Genomic DNA, 22462 nt, shown 5'->3' with positions numbered 1-22462 from the left:
ACAACTTGATTAGCTTGTGTCTGCCCCAGCACATAGAACAGGGCTTGACAAATAGCAAGGACTTAACCAATGCCATCATTATTAGAATTATGTCACTGTCCCTTCCCCTATCATCCTACCAGCCCTCCCAAGCACCTGATTTTTCATCCAGGTGTCCTTATTCCAGAGATTGAGAGGCTCCTAGGCCCCACCCACTCCCTGCCTTATATAAACTTCCAAGCAGTACTCTTCCCTACTGTGAGCTTTGTAATCTGTTGAGTAGCTGGTCCACTCTGACCTCTGTGTGTGAGTCCATGGCAAGAAGTGGGAATTGATGTTGGAATGGCTAATACTGGCTCCTGAGAGGTGTTTTCCTAGGTACTCATGAGCTGCTGTTGAGAAACTAAGGAAAGCTGGTTTGGAGAATAAGTAAGCTGATGTTGGTGGTGTTACTAATGGTGAGTATCTTAAGGGGACTTCCCCTGAGCACCTGATTTTGAAGAATATGAATAAGTGTGTTTGAGGAGGGGACTAGGTAAAGGCATTATTGCTGACCAGCATGATGATTTCTTTTGGGGGGGGGGGGCAGCATTACCATTTCAATCAGGAGGGAGGTAACTGGGGATTGAGGGACAGAGTGGGTGAGGATGGGTAACTTGTGGCTAACTGATGAGGGTGATGTGAAGGATGATCATGTGTGGTCTTGCTTCTGTCTAGGAGGAGGAAGCAGCTTAAAGAAAGGTTCAGGGGTGGAGGAGAAACCCTCAAGGACTGGGGCTGACAACGAGAGAGAGGAACTGAGGTCTGCTGGAACATGGGGGAGACCTCAGTTCTGAGTGTGGGGTTGATCTACACAAATCTGTATGTAAAAAGCTCTGCTTTTCCCCTCTGCTAAAGAGGTTTTACTTGGTGGTTCCTCATCTCCTCTTCAAATGTCTCTAGTCAAATGCCAACTGGACCAGTGTCGCCCTAGTGAGTCAAGAGAAGGGAGACTGATCAGGGCTGTTAGAGTTTGATTTTTCCCTAGAGTAGGGGTAGTGCTGACTCCATAATTTTTTTTGTGGGAACAGGGCAAAGGTTGTTGTGGGCTCAGGTAGTTTGGGAGAGTAGGGATTGTGATTAACAATTCATACTGTAATCCTTAAAGCTTCATCCAGTCCCCTACCCACAGTGTTCTTTATATGTATCATTGACTTGCTGAGAAGGTAGGGAAACATGTTAGTGGATTATGAGTGGTGCTATTGCTGATGCACTCAATCAGTGATTTCCCACTAACACTGATCATGTCTCCCGAGCCTATTCTGCAAGGATCTGTATCTGTGACTGCCCTCCCCACCTGCCTACCTATCTCCAGTCAGGAGTCGCTCCAATGTTCTACCCACATCATGAGCTGAGCAAGTATGTCTGAAACAATGCCCTGAGCACAAGAATGGGAAGAGTTGCACCACTAACGGCATGGGATGTTAGTATTAACTTCCACTCCAACAGTTCAAATGCTACTTGAAGGCACGAATTTTGTATCTTATCTAACCCCTCAACTTTTCAGTGCAATGACAATTCAATAGCATATATCCAGTAAAGGTTCCTTTTAAAGTTTTTTATGATAAAAGTAGTGTCTGCTTAATGAGAGGAAGAGTACACTCTGGGTCAGCCAGTTTCTTTTGTTTTGTTCCCTCCCCCCCCCCCACCCCCACCCACAAGCTTCCCTTTGCAATAACTTCCTTAAGGGTATCATACTCTTCAACTTGAGAAAATGCTTCAAAATATCTCACTCAGAATAATCCTATGCCCACAAGTATAAATGGATGTGCTCAGCCTGATCTGGTTTCACAAAACCAATCTTCATTAACTTATGTCCTGCTATACTCACCCAACCCAAACTTCTTGTCTAGTCCTTGTCAGTGATCATGGATGGCTAAAGTGAAGCACATCTTAAGTCTGGGCACAGAGCTGGGAATCAGTAGGAGGCAATGGCTGGACTGAGACAAGAAAATGTGGATCAATCCTGCACTGTACTAAGCTGTGGGGAGAGTACAATACAACAGATTGGTAAACACATTCCATACCCATAACATTCTCTGGATAAGAGGGGAAGACATCCATTAAATATGTGTTGTGAGGCTGAGGGGAGGGTGAATAAAGGGTGTAAATGCAAGTACAAAGGTGAATGAAGAAGGGAATTGAAGAGGAAATGAGGGCTAGTCAGGGAAGAGAAGATATGCCTTCACTAAATCTTTGAAAAGAGTGGGGGAAGGAGAAGAGTGATCATCTGTCAGATATGATGGGGGAGGCCATTCCAGGCCAGGATCAGGATGTGGGTGAGAGACTGGTGATGAGATACAGATCTAGGTACAGCAAGAAGGATGGCATTAGAGGAGATATGTGGGTGGGCTGTATCGTAGTAGGAAACCAAGGAGGTAAGATCAGGAGTTGACAAAGTTTCAAATGTTTTAAAGCTGATGGGTAAGGAGTTGCTGATGCAGAGGTGTATGAGCAACCGCTGAAGACTCTTGAGGAGTGGGGAAATTATGGACTAAATGGGAAGCAGCATGGCTCAGTGGAAAGAGCATGGGCTTTGGAGTCAGAGGTCATGAGTTTGAATCCCAGCTCTGCCACTTGTCAGCTGTGTGACTGTGGGCAAGTCACTTCACTTCTCTGTGCCTCAGTTACCTCATCTGTAAAATGGGGATGAAGACTGTGAGCCCCATGTGGGACAACCTGATTGCCCTATGTCTACCCTAGCGCTTAGAACAGTACTCGGCACATAGCGGTTAACAAATACCAATATTATTATTTCTTGTGGAGTGAAATATGGGGAGAGACAGGAGGAGGGGAGATTAACCAGGAGGCTGATTCAGTATTCAAGACAGTATAGGATTAATGCTTAAATTAACGTCTAGTCTAGAGGGAGAGGAAGGAGTGGATTTTAATAATAATGTTGGTATTTAAGCGCTTACTATGTGCCGAGCACTGTTCTAAGCACTGGGGTAGATACAGGGTAATCAGGTTGTCCCACGTGAGGCTCACAGTTAATCCCCATTTTACAGATGAGGTAACTGAGGCACAGAGAAGTTTAGTGACTTGTCCACAGTCACACAGCTGACAAGTGGCACAGCTGGGATTCAAACTCATGTCCTCCGACTCCCAAGCCCGGGATCTTTCCACTGAGCCACACTGCTGTTGTGAAGTTTGAATTGATAGGATTTGGTGACAGTGAATAAGTGGGTTGAATGAGAGGTGAGTTGAGAAGCAGCATGGCTCAGTGGAAAGAGCACAGGCTTGGGAGTCAGAGGTCATGAGTTCTAATGCTGACTTCACCACTTGTCAGGTATGTGACTTTGAGCAAATCACTAACTTCTCTGAGCCTCAGTTTCCTCATCTTTAAAATGGGGATTAAGACTGTGAGCCCCACATGGGACAACTTGATCACATTGTATCCCCCCCAGCACTTAGAACAGTGCTTTGCACATAGTAAGCATTAACAAATACCCATTATTATTATTATTCCACCAAAGTTACAGGCTTGTGATACAGAGAGGTTGGGGATGGTATCTCCTGTGAAAGGAAAATCAGGGAGGGGGCAGGGTTTGGGTGGGAAGTGTTTTGGAGATGTTTAATCTTGAGATGTTGGCAGAACATCCAGATAGAAGTGATGGCTGATAGAAGCTGAAGGGAATATGAGAGAGCAGAGGTGAGAGATCAGGGTTGAAGATGTAGATTTGTGAAACATATGCATAGAGATGGTATTTGAATCCCTGAGAGAGAATTTCTCCAAGGGCATGAGTGAAGATGGAAAATAGAAGGGAACCCAGAACTGCATCTTCTGGGACTCCCACAGTTAGGAGGGAGGTAGAGGAGGAACCCATGAAAGAGGCTGAGAGTGAGTGGCCAGAGAGATGAGGAGAACCCGAAGAGGACAGTGTCAGGGAAGCCAAGGAGAATGATGTTTCCAGGAGAGGAGGGTGATCCACAGTGTCAAAGGCAGCTGGGAAGTCAAGGAGGATTAGGATGGAGAAGAAGCCATTGAATATGGCAAGAAGGAGATCTTTTGTGACCTTTGAAAAGGCAGTTTCTGTAGAGTGAAGCTGGTGTAAGCCAAATTGGAGGGGGCAAGGTGAGAATTGGAGGAGAGGAAGTGGAGGCAGCAGTTGTAGTCATAATATAATTATGGTACTTGTTAAGCACTTACTATATGCCAAGTACTATACTAAGCACTGGAAACTCACTCAAAGAGTTGAGAAGATAACTGGAGGGAATTATTTGGGGCAAGAGATGGGGATGTCTGGGAATGAGATTTAAGGGGGAGTTAAACACCTGAAGTGGTTGGTGAGGGCAGTGGATATGGGAGTCAAAAGTGGAGAATAATGTTATCAGGAAAACCTAAAGCACACAAGAATGAACTTAAGGTAGAAAAAGTCAACCTGATATATGGATTTCCACCACAGTGACTTGCAGCTCATGTTCAGGAGCAAAGGAAGCAGACTGTAGGAGATCCAGGGTTGTGGGTTAGTGGTACAAGACTTAGGGAATAGGGAGTGAGTGAGTTGAATTCAGGGGAGAAGGTGGTGTTGAGAGTGTCAATTGGGTTAAGAGAATGTAGTTTGGGTATGGAAACTAATTGGGGCATGATCTAAAATTGGACTTGCACTGCCCTATTTCCCTCCCCAGTATAACAGGAGTGGGAAGGTAGTAAAAGGTATTTGAGGGGGGAAGTTCAGGAAAGGGATGACAATGAAGGACCGATTGGTGGGAGGAAATTGTGGGGACATGGTCAGAAGTTTAAGGATTGTAGGTGAAGCTGACAAAAAAGCAATAACTGCTTAATTCATTTAGGTGCCAGAAATTAAGCAGCTGTCTGCCCTCTCACTGGAGAATCTTGCAGGGTCAGTCTGGCACTTGGGAAAATACCACTTAGAGGTATGCCTGGGACAGTGGGGAGTGGCTGAAAAAGCCAACTCTGAGCTCAATCTTCCACTGTGCCCCTGCTGCTCTCCAAGTATCTGAGCCTGCTTATCCATGATGAAACCAGTTCTAGGCAACAGTCTGACCTTTTCAGGGCATGAAAGTGAGCAATAATGAGGCCAGCATATAGGCCAGGGGCAGTGAGAATAACATCTGTTGACTATTTCTCCACCTTGGTACCAAGTCAAGAAACATGAGTTAATGGAAAATGCACAGGCATCAGGACCTGATCTTTAATCCCAGCTCAGCCAACTGCCTGCTACTTGATCATGGGCAAGTCATTTAATTTATCTTGGATTATTATTCCAATCACTTATCCTATTCCGCCTTGATTATTGTATCAACCTTCTTTTTGAGCCCCTCCCACCCCTCCTCCTGTGTCTCCTCACTCCAGTTCATATTATACTCTGCTGCTCAATTAATTTTTCTACAGAAACATTCAGGGCATGTCTTCCCCATTCCTCAAACTCCAGTTGTTGCCCATCTACCTCCACATCAAACAAACTCCTCACCATTGGCTTTCAAGTATTCAATCACCTTGTCCACTCACCTCCTCACCTCACTACAACACAGCTTGCACACTTCACTCCTAGTGCTACCTGCTCACAGTACCTCAATCTTGCCTATCTCACCTCTGACCTTTCACCCACATCCTGCCTCTGGCCTGGAATGCTCTTCCTCCTCATATCCAACAGACAATGACTCTACCTGCCTTCAAAGTCTTATTGAAGGCACATCTCCTTCAAGAGGTCTTCCCTAAGCCCTCCTTTCCTTTTCTGCTCCCTTTATTCATACCTCCCCCCCCCCCAGTCCTTCAGCACTTATGTATATATCTGTAACTTATTTATATTGTCCGTCTCCCCCTCTAGACTGTAATAATAATGTTGCTATTTTTTTTATGTGCTACTATGTGCCTAGGACTGTTCTAAGCACTGGGGTAGATAGAGGGTAATCAGGTTGTCCCATGTGAGGCTCACAGTCTTAATCCCCATTTTACAGATGAGGTACCTAAGGCACTGAGAAGTGAAGTGACTTGCCCAAAGTCACAAAGCTGACAGGTAGCAGAGCTGGGATTATAATGTATGACCTCTAACTCCTAAACCCGTGCTCTTTCCACTGAGCCATGCCGCTTCTCTGTAAGGATAGTACGGGCAGGGAAAATGTCTGTTTTTATTGTTGAACTCTCCCAAGTGTTTACTTCAGTGCTCTGCATTCAGTAAATGCACAATAAAAATGACTGACTGGTTTTCTCATCTGTAAATTGGGGATGAATTTCCGGTCATCTTCCTATCTAGACTGAGCCTGAGAGACTGGGACTGTGCCTGAACTCATGTTCCCAAAATTTCAGTTTTACTAAACTTTTTAATGAAACATCCTAGAGTCCTTGCTGTAGTATAATCCAAACAAGTGAAAGGGAAGGTGTTGCCAGTTTCTGATATCCATCCATATGGAGTCTTCCTAGCCCCATCCTGAAAGTGTTTTGAAATTCAAGAAACAGCATGGTGTCATGAAGAAAGCATGGTCCTGTTAGTCAGAAGATCATGGTTCTGCCACTTGTCTATTGTGGGACCTTGGGCAAGTCACTTCACTTATCTGTGACTCAGTTAACTCATCTGCAAAATGGGTATAGAGACTGAGAGCCCCACCTGTGACAGGGACTGTGTCCATCCCAATTTGCTTATATCCACCCCAGCACTTTGTGCAGTGCCTGGTACGTAGTAAGGGCTTAAATACCATCATCATTATTATTAATAATGCCCAAGACTGTCCCCTGATCACACCACCAGATAGTAACTTCAGAGTGGAGTTGTTGCTCCTAAGTTCTACCAGTGGTATATTTCCACTGATGTGTCTCCCACCACTTACCAAGACTGGAGTGACCCATGGCCAGTGAAGAGCAGTGTACTTTCATTTACCACCTCAGGAAATGTTAGCTATGTCAGAATAGGCTAAATACTAAAACCCTTAGTGAACAGCTTTTGTGATCAATATGTGACAGGACTGGCTGAGGGCTCACCATCCCACCTGAGAAGACTACCCCAGACTATAATAAATCTCCTGAGTAAATTTATCATTTTGTAGTGAAAGAACCCTACACATACAATCTTCCTTTCTTATGGCATTAAAACTTCTTCAGGGCCCAGTATTCCTCCAATAAACCTGATCTGCATGGCCCCAAACAAACCTCCCAAGGACAATTCTCCTGTTACATCTGTCACTTGACAGTCCCAATGAAATTTCTTCCCAGATATTTTCTCGTGCCCATCAGGGATTTTTATAACATCTTCCAAGCCTCATGAGTCTCCTGCAGAGGCCATGATAATTTATTTCATTACAGGACTTTCCCTGGTAGAATCCTTTGAGGCTTACCATTGGAATTAAACCCTAGCAAAAACTTGCCTTAAAAGAATGAAAAGATCCTGTATTTTCAGCTCAAGATCTACCCTATGACCCTATTTATATTATTTAAGGGGAAAACTGGTATATGCTATGAGATCAAATTCCTAGTATTGCAATGGTATCTGAGTAACCTTTATGTGCTTTGCACATTAAAGTGGGTAATGCATGTTTATTTTTGAGAAGTTAAGTAATCCTGTGTGTGTCAGGAGTAAAATCAGTATAAAGCTTAGAAAATCTGAGTAACCCTTGCTGTTACTACCTCTTTCCCTACTGTGGATTTCATTTCTGCAATATTCTAGGTGTGGTCTTAAACTCTAATTACATTATTAAATGCACTCTGCAGTTATACCTACTTTGTCAGCCCTTCATAGGTCAATCAGCCACAGAAGTAATTGTTCAATATGGCACACCCTGAAAAAACAGAAAATTGTGCAAAGATAACTGAGAAATTAACTTTATTTTCATTAAGGGCCATTCAGTGCCATGTGCTGTTCTTGCTATTTCCCAAACCTCCTTATAATCAGGTCTCCTGGGTTCAGTAAACTTCTGTTTTTTCACTGTACTTATTACTCCTTTCTCTCAGTCCCATAATCACAGCCTAAAAATGTGTATCACACTTTTTTTGGGGGGGGGGTGGAAAGGGGGCAGGGGCAGGGGAAGTTTGGTATCTTCACTAAGTGCCTTCCAGAACATATGTTGCTGCTATTTGTATGTCTCTAATATAAGAAGGGACACAGATACATTTTCAATTGATACTTAGTAGAAAGCTGTGATACTCTGTATGTTACTGAAACATACCCCCTGGGATATACTTTTCAGTGTCTTTTTTTTCTATAATCTCTTTCCCAAATGTTGTTAAATACTAGTAATAGTTCTGTGATAGGTAACAAACTGTGAATAGAAAAAGGAAGAAACACAGATAATCTCACTAGAGTTTTAGCAAGAGTTTGGAGTCAGTATTAGAACATATTATGGATTTAAGAGTTTACATTTGACAGGGTGCTGAATAAATACTAGAAACAGATATGAAGACACAGGGGAGTCTGAAAAGGTAGAGGGTCAGAAACACTGGGAAAGATAAAATTGTTTTAAGTCTAGTCAAAATGACTTAACACTTCTCAAGAATCTGGGAATATGTAATTCAAACTACACTATGGTGCCATGTGTGTTTGGGGGGGTAGTCCAGTGGCATGTTAGTTTAACTGGTTATTAACCTAGGAAGATGTATGAAATACTGAAACAAACTAATCATTTGGTGTCTAATGTTGGTTATGAAAGATCATAATCTTGTCTGATCAGGCTAAGGAATATATGCTCAAGCAGACTGTCTGAATGACGTGAGTCAACTATTATGCTACACTACCAAAAAGTGGCTCACAATTACATATGTATCCATTTTCTTTAAAAGAAAATCATGCTCCATAAGTATTCTAAAAATAATGACAAGAAAATTATACAGAGAGCTGGTATATTATTCCCTTAAAAATCCTAACAGAGCCTGATCTAACAAACTGGAGCAGACTTTGAGCAACTTGATTTAAAAATGGTTAATTTTACCACTGGTATCTCAAGTATTTCTCTTGAGGTATGGACTGGGAGAGAGAATTCATTTCTGATTTGCTGCCACCTGTTTATTGGTCAACAGAACAGGAACTGCTGCCCATCTACTTAACCACTAAAGCCCTGTAGAAATATTAGATGGTCCAAGACATAACAGAAAATAAGGGCAGGTGGAAGTGTGACTGGCAAATTATGGTTGCTTCCTTAATCCTGCCACCTTTTGTCACAAACTACAACATGGAAGTTTTGACTATAAACAAGCCCTGCAGCACTTAGTGGGGGAAGGGCAGGACAGGGAGGGAGAGAATGAGGAGAAAAGCAGCATGGTGTAGTAGATAGAGTGCAGACCTGGGAGTTGGAAGGTTGTGAGTTCTAATCCGGATCTGCCATTTGGTGTTTGACCTGAGGCAAGTCACTTCACTTCTCTATGCCTGTTACCTCACCTGTAAAATGGGGGTTGAGACTGAGCCCCATGTGGGAGATGGACTGTGTCCAACCTGATCTTGTTTGTATCCACCCCAGAGCTTAATGCAGTGCCTGGCACAAAGTAAGCTCTTAACCAATACCATTATTATTATCATCATCATTATTTTTCAGTTTCTAGACCACCTTTTTAAGTACACACAATCATACACATTTACAATGAAAGAGGAATTGATGGAGAAAGACAAAATCCAAAATCTTTTTAGAAACTGGATCATTTGTAATATTTTAATTTTCTTCTCTCTGAGCCTGTTTTTGGTCATAAAGCCTGATCCTGCCTCAAAAAGCATGACCAACTATTTGAGCAGTTTCTTTAGTGTCATCTAAAAGATAAATTCAACAGTACATGGCATAGATGATCTCCAGTGAAGTCTTGGAATTCATAAAGTCCACTAGCTTGGAACTAGCCGTTACTATATAATTTTCCTAGGCAAAATTAGTACAGAGAATGGGTAATCAAAACTGTTTGGATATGTAATGAGAATTTGCAAGCAGAGATTCAAGAACCACCATTTTAAAGGTACAGTCAAGTCTAATTTCAATCATGTATTGCTGGAAGACCCCACTCATTTCCCTAACTATTCAACTTCCTTTCTTGGTCTGTGGTCTTGATTCATTCCCATCCCCACATTACCCTTAAGCACTCTGTTTTCGTTCCCCCCCACCCAGCCCCACAACACTTCTGTACATATCCTGTCCCACTGGACTGCATGCTTTCTGAGGGCAAGGACTCACATTTACAATTTGTACTCTCCCAAGAACTAAGTAGAGTGTTCTGCACATAGTAAGCACTCAAATACCAGTAATGAAGTGAAGATATGGATCAGAGGAGGGAAATTGCTCTCCATGAATGGAATCTTTAGGATGTGTTGCGTATCAAGAAGGTAGATTTTACCAATATTAACAGAGTTTGCAAGTGCAAAATCATACCTGGGCATTGAGTGAACTTTTCAGGATCCACTTTTGGATCTCATCTCATGAATAAGATTTCTTTGGCAATTCTGCTCTTGAGTTTTAGAACCTGGAAATGTTTTAAAATCCTAGATATACAGTGGGAGGGAGCGTAAGCAAAGCTCACTCTAGTACTGATGTTGTGGCCAATACTAAAATTGTCTTAACAATTTACACCACATCACACTGTATGCAAGCAGGAGAGTGTTGTCAGAAGACCATTTCCTGATTTTTATCATCACGATCTAGTGAAAACAGGAGTTTTGGCAGCACTGTAACCAGATACTTTCCTGCCTGCCTTTCTGAGGTATTTTAATATGTTAATTTTATTAAATGAAGCAAAATTTCATACTAAATGAAAGTCATAGTCAAGGTTATAATATAGTAATACTCCATAGCTAAAAATAAATTTGAATATATTAGATATTTTAAACACTCCAAATGCATCACTGTATGAACATTCCATAGACTAATGGTTTGTAATCATACAATACTTTTTATCTGCCAATGGAATTGTTTAACCCTTCAGATAACATTGACTTTCAGATTTAATGAGTTCATTATAATTTTTGTAATATTAAAATTCAGAAGAAAACATTAATTTGAAGGAAGAAAAAAACATTGCATAAGTGCATAATCAAACATTTTCTTCTGCCACCAAATTAGAAGGTGAACTTTGAATTAGTGTTGCTTCCTTTGGCTCCCTGTCACTGTATTAAAATCAATGGCACTACTGTTTCTTTTGTATAATAGTTAACACTATAAACTTATTTGCATTTGGAGAGGTGAATTCCCAAATACTTGACTTGTCATAGGAACTGCTGACTCAAATTATTTTAAGAGCATTTTTAGAATTGTCTGGAAGTGAATGCTAATTATTGCTAATTTAAGCTCCATTGTCACCAGATTGCCCTATTGCCACCTACATGTTAATGCAAACAATTTTTAAACCTTGTTTTGTTACTGTCCAAGAGGTGAACCAAGAGATGATTTTGAGATTAAAGAAGCAGGAATAAATGTCTATTTTTTCAATCAATCTCCCATTTTCTACTTTTCTTGGTTCTAAAAAACCAATTCATTTTTAGATGTTTCTACGTTGTCAGAAACTAATTGGCTTTTCATTAATTTATTTTCTACTTAGATTGTTACACTCTACTATACTGTTCTCTCAAAAGTGCCTAGTACAGTGTGGGCACAGAGTAAATCACAAATACCATACTTCCTCAGATGATTAAAATAGGTAGTTTAAATAATACAGTTAACAATTATTTTATAAGGTTATTATTTAAGTGCCTATTTGAGGAATATAGACTCAATATTCCAGATATCTAATTCAATCTTTCCTGAGACACATGACAAAACATATCTATCATAACTTGTACTTGCGAATATTGGTATATGAAGACTTTATAGGGTCAGGGCTACTAATTAAGAAGAGACAACTGCTTGATCAGAAATCAGGTTCCTTTTTCCCCATCTTTCCTCGGACATCTGAGCAGTTGTTCAGGTGAACACTTGCACATCTCTAATATTAACACATCTGCCTAATTTTATATTCCACCCCTAGCTGATGCAGTCAGGTCATCTTGGTCTTCCAGTATATGATCCTACAGGAGTGAACCACTCGTGATCATCATTATTAGTCTCTGTGCTGCCAGTCAGCATCGGTGGCTTGTCATTGGACGTTGGACAGGAGGTCAGATCTCCTTTGGTCTCCAATTATACCTGCCCTCACTTTTGGCCCATTCTTCAGTTTTTCCCACTGGTGAAACGCATTGTGCAAAAACTCCTCTATACCTTCTTGTTGACTCCAAAGCCAGTTTTTTGATCTTTACCTTATGGCCAGATATTCCATCATGGTACCACTTTGCCCAGGAGATGGAAGTGGGTGAGGGCACAAGAGTTAATCCCAAGACTGCAAAGGAAAGAGAGCCATAGGAGTCCTGTGGTCACAGCAGCTCCTCCAGCACTGCTGCACAGCTGCATTCTGGGACAGGGCTTTGGACAGCACCATGGTATGTCAGCCTTGGGTGGCGGGGTGGGCAAATCATGAGCTACTGAAGGTAATCTTACCATGGAGTAAATCTCCAACACTGAATATTGAGAATATCAATTTTAATTAAGCATAAAGTTAATGAAAATTCTAAGTTATAAATAAACTTTAAAGTCTCTAAATTCTGGGTCATTTTGGTAAAAAAGAATAATTTATCAGCCTGGATCCAGAACCCAATTCCTCATTTTAAAAATCATTCTTATGAGTACTTTTGATTTGAAACATTTTGATGTAAGATTGATTTTTCAGGAACCATTCACTTTGCAAACCTGAGGACAAGCAGTTTCATGTAAACCACAGCCACAGAGGTACCTCCAGGTTCAGTAAACACTCTACTTCAATAGGCCAACTGGCTTCATGTTCACAGAAGGTGATTCATTATGAGTCTCAAAACCATTCTCTGCCCCAGTTATCACCACATCCATATGATTTGATTCACAGCAATGCCCAGTGCCTTGCTTTTCTATCCTGCTCACCCATCACTCCTCAAAATGACAATATCCTCAAATTTACCCTCACATATCAAAATTAGAGCCTTTCTGCATCACCAGGAACTCTTTGCCATAAGGAGCCTGGGGCTGCTCATCTTTCCCCTTGATTCTCCTTTTATGAGGTCCTACAGAGAACTGAGCATGGAGGAAGTGTTATGAAGAGAGAGGGCTACATTAGATCTTGAATAAAACTTTCTGCAACTTGCTTAGGAGCTGCCAGAGTGCAGAACTTCAGATATCATTAATAGGGACTCAAGTGCTGAACAGATGAAGTGTCATTATCAGACTAATTCAGTCATAGTTACTGAGTGACTACTGTGTGAAGAGCACTGTACTATTGTGTGAGAGAGTACAATTCAACAATTAACAGACATGTTCCCTGCCCACAAAAAGCTTATGGTCTAGAAGGGGGAAAACAGACATCAATACAAATAAATAAAATTACAGATTAGGGCTGGGAAAGGGGAAGAACAAAGGGAATAAGGACAATGCAGAAGGGAGCAGGAGAAGATGTGAAGGTGGAATGGACAGGATTTAGTGATTGAATATGTGACAGAGACAATGACAGACAAGGATAATGCCAGGGTTATGGGCTTATGAACAAGAAGGATGGTGGAACCATTTACACTGATGGCAAAGTCAGGGTTTGGGTGGGTAGATAAATTCTGTTTAAATTTAAATTGGAGGTGATGGGAGGATATCCCTTATATGGTTACTAAGCCTCCCTCTAATCCCAGGAGTGACCAACTGATAAATTTATGCTACAGCTAATTCAGAAAAGTCTTGCCAGAAATGGGGAACAGAGAGATGCACCAACCACTTCACAGCTAGCCCTACAATAATGTAATCACAATAAGAAAGGTACTTGAGCTTGGCCCTCTCCCCCCTCCCCCCCAAAAAATTGGCAAGATATTTAATATTTTATGAGGAGCAGTGTGGCTTAGTGGAAAGAGGATGGGCTTGAGAGTCAAAGGTTGTGGGTTCTAATCCCAGATCTGCCACTTCTCAGTTATGTGACTTTGGTCACTTCACTTCTCTGTGCCTCAGTTACCTCATCTGTAAAATGGGGATTAAGACCATGAGTGCCACGTGGGACAACCTGATCACATTGTATCTACCCCAGCACTTGGAGCAGTGCCTGGCACATAGTACGTGCTTAACAAGTACCATTATTGTTATATTGTCTTAATTTCTCGATTTTGGTTTAACTGCTTTTGGATAAGTGAATTGGCTGAATGTAGCATAGCTACACCTAACTGACCTTGCTCTACCGGAATTTTACAAAAGCAAAATTAAGGAAACTTCTAAGTGCCATGGGACAAGAGGATGGAGTTACTACTAATTCAACTATTTTGGATCACTTGACGAAAGACACAGTATATTAAATGATACTATTTCAGCAGTATATTTACCTTGGGAACCAGAGCTTTCTAGACAGGTCTTCTTTTCATGTTCCCCCACTATAAATTGCATGCCCATTGCCCATAAGTCATTACATTATGGATCTCTCCGCTTCAATCACTGTCATTTCCCAGCATTACCTATCACACAGCTCAAGGACCTTTCTTCAGATCTCACAAAATAGGACATATATGTGTTTAAAAAAAAACAACAAACTTGTAAATAATTCAGACTGAGCTTATCAACTGTCTGTATTTCTGTGACTCTCTAGAAATAAACCTTCCCAGTTCCATTTACAAAGCTATCAGGAGGAATGAAAACATGTTTTCTCTGCTTGTATACACCCCTGACAGAGAGGATCTTGGTTGTGTGAGGAATCCAGGTTAAGTGTGAATTACTTAAAATGATTGCCACCAAGGTGGTGTCACAAACAAGCAAGTATCTTGTCTTCTAGATAACGCTGATAGAATCTTCTACCACTACTGTGTGACTGTGGCAGGAACTTAATGAAACAAGCATCTTGTCCGAATGGACCTTGCTTTTCCTTTTGGCTAAACATGCTATATGACAGATTTAGATGCTGATGAGATCTCGGAGGTACAGGAATGCCTGAAGACAATCAAGGGTACTATAATTCCTTATATATCTACTGAAGCTTATATAGCCTTTCATTATCTTGACAAAGGAAAGTACTACATATATATGTGTGTGTGTGTATATATCTACCCACTGACCAGTCACTTTAAGTGACTTAACTTGTGACAAGTAGCTCTTAAAAGCATAACTACCTAAATCTCTCAGAGCATGTTGGATGACTGTCACAACATATGTAGAAGATCATTCAAAAACTCTTTAGGGCAAACACTGCTACTGGGCTTGTCAAAGGCTGTCTTTGCTGCAATATAACTTTGATACAGCTGCCTCAAAGAAACCTGGGATTTGAAATAGATTCCCTTACTACTGACAGTGAATTCCCTGAGGAAGCAAAATGATGCAAAATGAGCACTGGCTTTTTTATAGAAAGCTCTGTTTCACACAAAGGACATAGAAATTAAATTACATTTTAATCTTGACATGTCAAATGTCAGTTGACATTTTTGAATAACTTAACCTCAGAGCGCTATTTGTGAGTGTATTCATGCTGAGGGGTAACATCTATGGCTGTTGCTGTCATGTATACCACATAATGGAAACATATGGATTTTAAGAAAAATCAATTCAGAATTTTGCATGATCAAAAAGAGTGGACTTTATTGTAAAATTACAATCATTTTTCCTCTATTGATTCTTCAAAGTCATGCATGCCAGAGGACTATCATATTTAGTTAGTGACATGAACTCTGGCTCTCGTGATTCCAGCTGACCTACTGGATTCACTAATGTTCATGAGAGAGTCTTATCTGAATGAACTATCATTTTCTTTCTTTAGTATTCATCAAACAATGAAAATATGATAAATTGTAAAAAAAAGAGGCCACTCCAGGAAGTAGAAAATGATAGGATGGCATGTGTTAAGCTTGAGATTTGCATTCTATCTCTATAAGAACACATGAGCAGTCTCTCAGTTGCAATATTTGCAATATATATTTGCAATATAGGGATGCAATATTTGCTCATAATGGGCAGGGGTAGTGACTGCTAATTCTGTTGTATTCTCCCAAATGTATCAAGCAAAAACTCCTCACTATTGACTTCAAAGCTCTCCATCACCTTGCCCATTCCTACCTCACTTCCCATCTCTCCTTCCACAACCCAGCCCGTACATGCCACTCCATTGGTGCTAACCTTCTCATTGTGCCACATTCTCATCTGTCCCACTATTGATCCTTGGCCCACATCCTACCTCTGGCCTGTAATGCCTTCCCTCCTCAAATATGCCAAACATCACACTTCTCCCCCCTTCAAAGCCCTGCTGAAGGCTCAACTTCTCCAAAAGGCCTTCCCAGATTAAGGCCTTCTTTTCCTCAGCTTCCCCTCCCCTCCTCATCACCCTGACTCACTCCCTTTGCCCTATTCCACCTCTCCGCCCTGCAACACTCGTGTGTATATATGTATATGTACATATATATATATATATCTATAATTCTATTTATATTAATGCCTGTTTACTTGTTTTGAAGTATATATATATAATTCTATTATATTGATGCTATTAATGCTGCTATTAATGCCTGTTTACTTGTTTTCATGTCTGTTTCCCCCTTTGTAGACTGTAAGCCCATTGTGGGCCAGGATTGTCTCTCTTTATTGCTAAATTGTATTTTCCAAGTGCTTAGTAAGGTGTTCTGCACAAAGTAAACACTCAATAAATATGACTGACTGAATACAATGCTCTGCACATAGTAAAGGTTCACTAAATACCATTGATTGATTTAAAAGTCAGTATTGCCTAGTGGATCAGGAGACCTGGGTCCTAACATTGGTCCTACCACTTGCCTATGGTATGGCCTTGTACAATTTTACTTATATTCTGTTTCAATTACATCATCTGTAAAATGGGGAAAGCCTCATCTTTCCATTTCTTCTTAACCTGTGATCTCCATGTGGGCCACAGACTGTGTTCAATCTGCTTATATCATATCTGCCTTTTATATCATATCTACCTTTAGCACACAGCAAGCATTTAATATACAATAAATACAAATAACATGGTTATGAATTATTTTTTAACGATAATTGTTGAACACTTACTTTGTGCCAGGCTCTATACTAAGCAGTGGGGTAGATACAAGTTAATCAGCTTGGAGACAGACGTGGAGCTTACAGTATTAATACCAATTTAGCAGATGAGGTAACTGAGGTACAAAAAGGTTAAATCATACAACAGAAAAGGGGTGGAGCTGGGATTAGAACCCAGGTCCTTCTGATTCCTAGGTCCATGCTCTATCCACTAGGCACAGAACTTCTCATTAATTCTGATAATAAGAATAATAATTATGGAATGAAGTGCTTAATATGTGCCAGGTACTGACTAAGCACTGGGGTGGATACAAGAAAATCAGGTTGGACATAGTCTTTTGTCCCATGTGGGGCTCAAAATCTCAATCCCCATTTTACAGATGAGATAACTGAGGCACAGAGAAGTTGTGACTTGCCCAAGGTCACACAGCATACAAGTGGAAGAGCTGGGATTAGAACCCATGTCCTCTGACCCCCAGACCCATGCTCTATCCACTATGCCATGTTACTTCTCTAATGCTAGACATCCTCTGTTGGGGATGGTCAATATGAACATAGTGCTAACAGTTCTCATTCATATTTAGTAAAAAGGCTACTACTATCAACTCTGCAGTTTGCTCTGGAGCAATAACAGTTTCTTGAGTAGCCAGTTGCTCAAGTATCCTTGGGATATCATCTGTCCCATATCTTTGTCCCATATAAGAACAATTGCTGAGACTATTAGACAAATTTAATAGCTAGGTTTTAATCCTGGGTTTGCCACTAGCCTACAATTTGTCCTAGGGCAAATCACTTCTCTGTGCTTCAGCTACCTTATCTGTAAATGGGGGGTTATTAACTAATTAGGCAGTAATATAAATAAATCGAATGATAATTTTGAGCTCTTAGTTGCAGAGTACAATAGAGTTCATAGACATGAATCCTGGCATAAAGGAATATACCCTTCAGTGGGGGAGAAAAACATTAATTTTTATTTTATATGAGGGAAACATGTTATAAGGCTATGAACATAAAATATAATGGGGAACATGGAAGGTTGACTATCAAATGCTCAGGTGATATGGTCCCAAATGAAGGAGAGGAAGGGAACATGGTGTGAGGTGAGATTTAGTAGGGAAGACTTCCTGAAAAAGAAACCTTTGAGAGGGTTTTGAAGATGGGGAGATGGGGAGACTAGGAGGGAGAAAGAGTTCCAGGTTGGGTGGAGGGCTTGAGCAAGGAAGGGATCAATGACAAATAGTCACAGTAAGTAGTTGGGTCCTACTGGGTGGGGTGGGTTATAGTGGGATAGGAGTAAGGTTAGATAAGAGGGCTAGAATTGATTGAGTGCCTTAAACTCAAGGGTGAAAATTTTCTTTTTGATTTAGCAGTGGATGGGTCACCTATAAAACTTTTTGGGGAATGAGGAGATGTATGCAGACAACACTTTAGAAAAATGATCTGGGCAGTAGAGTGAAGTACTAGAGAGGGTAGAGGTTGGAAAACAGAGAGATCAGCAAGGAAGCTCATAGAGTAATCTAACAGAGTGTAAGTCCTTGGACCAGCATGCTAGCAATTTGGTTGGAAGTGAAAAGAAGAGTTCTGTAGATGTGAAGATAACATCAGCAGGATTAGGTGACTGAGTGATTATGTGATTTAAAGGAAAGATGATTTCAGGATAAGGCAAGGTAGTGGGCTTGTAAGACAGGGAGGAGGGTGATGTCAATAATAAGGTAAAGTCAGTGTGAAGAGTTGGTTTTGATGGAAAGATGAGCTCTGATTTGGATCTGATAAATTTGAGGTGTTGGCAGGGCATTCCAGTAGAGAGATCGTGAAGGTAGGAAGAAATTAGACTGAAAAAAAGGAGAAAACAGTGGAAAACAACTGGTGCTGGAGAAGTAGATTTGGGAGTCACCGGATAGAGATGGTAATTGGAGTTCTGGGAGGGAAGAATTCTCCAAGGAAGTCGGTGTAAATGGAGAATAGAATGGGACCCAGAACTGAACCTTGAGCAACCTCAACAGTTAGGTGGTGGGAGGTAGAGGAGAAGCCAGTGAAAGATCCTGAGAAGTTTGGCCAACGATGTAGAAGTAGAGAACCAAGGGTGGACAGCATTAGTGAAACCAAGATGAGATATTGTGTCTAGGAGATGGGAGTGGTCCGCTGCTCAAAGGTAGCTGGGCACCCACTGCTCAAAGGTAGCTGAGCAGTCAAGATGATTAGGTTAGTATCCACTGAGTTTGGCAATAAAGAAGTTGTTGGTGACCTTGGAGAAAGCAATTAAAATGAAGTGGAGGGTGAGGTAACCAGACTGCAGAGCCTTGAGAGAGTTGAAGGAGTTGGAGTCAGCAAGTTATTCAAAGAGGAATGGTAGAGAAATGGAATAATAATTGTAAAGTGCAGTGGGATTAACAGATGGACTTGTAGGATAACAAATATATGGTACTGTTTGAAAGCAGAGAGGAAGGAGACATTGGAAAGATTGAAGATACTGGTCAAGGAGGGAAGAAAAGAGAGAGCAAGTGTTTTAATAAGGTGTAAAGTGATGGGTTGTAGTACAAGTGGAGGGAATGCATTTCCAAAGAGGCAGGAGATCTCTTGAGAAACACCTGGGAAGGATGAGAGAGTTGGTTAGTGGCATGGGCCTTGAGAGATGTGCAGGAGATTTTAGAGAGTTAATGCCTGATGATTTGTTTAATCAAATGGTGAGGTCATCAGGAACAATATATGGGGGAGCAGGGTGTTTAAAGAGAAAAGTAAGATAAGAAACAATTGGCATGGATAATAGGCATGACGAGTGATAGAAATTTTCATTCTGGGAAGCCTTATAGGAGGGGAGGATAAGGTTGATAGGAGTTTAAGATAATATAATGATGTTGGTATTTGTTAAGCATTTATTATGTGCCGAACACTGTTCTAAGTGATGGGGTAGATACAGGGTAATCAGGTTGTCCTACGTGAGGCTCACAGTTAATCCCCATTTTACAGATGAGGTAACTGAGGCATGGAGAAGTTAAATGACTTGCCCAAAGTCACACACCTGGGGGGGATTAGAACTCATGACCTCTGACTCCTAAACCCATGCTCTTTCCACTGAACCACGCTGCTTCTCTAAGATGGACAGCAATGGTCTGATGTCTAAATTTCCAGGAAACAAACAGGAGAAATGGAAGATAGAGGGGTGCGGAACATGTAGGAGAGGGATTCTATGAAGTGGAGGAGGCAGCATGAAGAAAATGATTTGAGGGAAATGACTGAAGTAGGAAAGGTGTACTCAGAAAGGAGAGGGGTTGAAAGGGTAGGGTAAATGAAGAAGAGGTGAGAAGCACATGGAAAGAAATGAATGAGAAGACCATGAAGGAATTGATCAGTGGTATGCATAGAATACTTAATGTGTGGAGCGCTGTACTTGGAGTTGGTAGACATGTTCCCTGCCCACAATGATCTTGCAGTTTAGAGGGAGTGAGAAGAACTTGGACTATAGAAGGGAGGCATAGAGAAGAGAATTGAGGTAGGAAGATGAGACATCCTGGGGAAAAGTAGAAAAAAAATGTTGAGCTGAGATGTATGAGGTGAAGAGAACAAAGAAAAAGATCAGAGAGAAAGGATGAAAGCAACAATGATAGAAGGAAAACTAAGTAGCAGAACAAAAAAGGAAAAATAGACAAAATAAGGATATAAGTAAAAGATAAGGAAGAATTAGAAGGATAGCAAGAGAGGAGGAGATAATGGTTTTAGAGATTAAGAAAATGTAGCCTAGTGGATAGAGAATGGGCGTGGGAGTCAGAAGGACCTGGGTTCTAACCCCAGCTCTGCAACATGTCTACTGTGTGACCCTGGGCAAGTCACTTCACTTCTCTCAGCCTCGGTTACCTCATCTATAAAATGCAGATTAAGATTGTGAGCCCCATATGGGATAAGGACTATGTCCAACATGATTTGCTTGGATCCAACCCAGCACTCAGTACAGTCCCTGACACATAGTAATAATAATTGTGGTAATTGTTAAGCACTTACTATGTGACAAACACTGTTCTAAGCACAGGGGAGATACTAGATAATCAGGTTGGACACAGTCTTAATCCCCATTTTCCAGATGATAACTGAGGCACAGGGAAGTTAAGTGACTTACCCAAGGTCACCCAGCAGACATGTGCTGGAGCCAGGATTAGAATTCATGTCCCCTGACTCCCAAACCCATGCTCTTTACACTAGGTCATGCTGCTTCCCTAGTAAGTGCTTAACAAATACCACAATTATTATTTTTATTACTGCTTCCTCTTTATTAGTCTTATACACACCTTACAGATTGATACCTTGAGATAGAAAAGTCTAATTCCCTTATTGAATTGTCTCTATCAGATTTCAAATTAAGTTTATTTTGTTAAAAAAAAATTTCTGGCTAACTATACTCAGAATCTTATAATCACCTAAGCCATTTTATACTGCCTCTTATAAACAAAAGATTCAGAAAGGCTGATGATTATATACAAAAATTAGTCCATACATTTGAGTGATTACATACACAAATCAGTCCATACATTTGAGATTATTTCAGACTATATCAGGCAGAGTGAAACCACTGTTAATTGTCCAAGATTACTTGAGATCTTTGGGATGTTTTTTACTGGGTTTATACTAGAAAACAGTCGCTCAGTATCTTCAATTGTTTGTACTATCGTCCCAGTGAATTATGATCACCATCAAAAATGAGAATGAGGGAAGGTGGCTGTCCTGTATGGCTGGCTGATTTAACACTGAGCATACTCTCTTTTATCATCGCTCCAAGAAAATGTCATCGGCTAGGTGTATGAAAATTATTCAAGTAACCCTCAACACTGCTAAGGTCAACTGACTTGCTTTGTTCAATAAATCAATGAGTCCTTACTAGTCCTTTAGCGTCTTCAAAATACTTCTTAAGTTGAAAAACCTTAAGCACAATATAGCTAGATGAAAGGGAAGACAGTTGACTGATGACAGTAACTTCTGTTCTTGCCTATAACTTTTTTCATGAGTGATTTCAGAATCTTTTTCTTCTTATGGCTATTTATTGACAGGCATAGCAAACACTTGCTCTGGCTATAATCTGAGTTCTGAATACATTAAGAAACCTATCTCAGACTGGCAATGTTTCTAAAGGTAGAAAAAGGTCTGCTTAAGAAAAAAAAGAACTATTACTGAACTTAGAGTCTTACTGTCAGTGGATTGATAATGTTTGGGAATGTCTGCATGAAAAGTCGTCAGTGTTATTCCCCTAAAGTGACTTCTTAAGTTGAATGGGAAATGGAAAACTGGAGCAGTAGATAGGCTAGAGAGAAATAAGCCAACCAAGAAAGATCAGTATAAGAGAGGAATGGAACTGAACTCTCTGAAGCTGAGCAAGAGCACATTCTTCTTCATATCCTGCAGTACTCTTTAAACCTTGTAATAGCTTTTTTTAGCTATACATAGAACAATAATCAAAATAAAAGCTGACAACCCTAGCACCCTTCCCAGAACTTGCTCAAAATGTCCAGGCTTCAGG

The 22462-nt window shown here is 40.8% G+C and overlaps 1 long non-coding RNA gene across 1 annotated transcript in view; it reads left to right on the top strand.

The window, feature by feature from the left end:
• The first annotated feature begins 240 nt into the window (after window positions 1-240).
• Window positions 241-22462, top strand: part of LOC103170380 — an 89363-nt gene continuing 67141 nt past the window's right edge. The window contains exon 1 of the long non-coding RNA XR_003756939.1: window positions 241-437. This is a non-coding gene — a long non-coding RNA (uncharacterized LOC103170380). The remainder of the gene's footprint in view (window positions 438-22462) is intronic.

The sequence above is a fragment of the Ornithorhynchus anatinus genome, chromosome 2, assembly GCF_004115215.2.
Source record: "Ornithorhynchus anatinus isolate Pmale09 chromosome 2, mOrnAna1.pri.v4, whole genome shotgun sequence".
Classification (NCBI taxonomy): domain Eukaryota; kingdom Metazoa; phylum Chordata; class Mammalia; order Monotremata; family Ornithorhynchidae; genus Ornithorhynchus; species Ornithorhynchus anatinus.
This window is presented reverse-complemented; position numbering and strand designations above follow the sequence as displayed.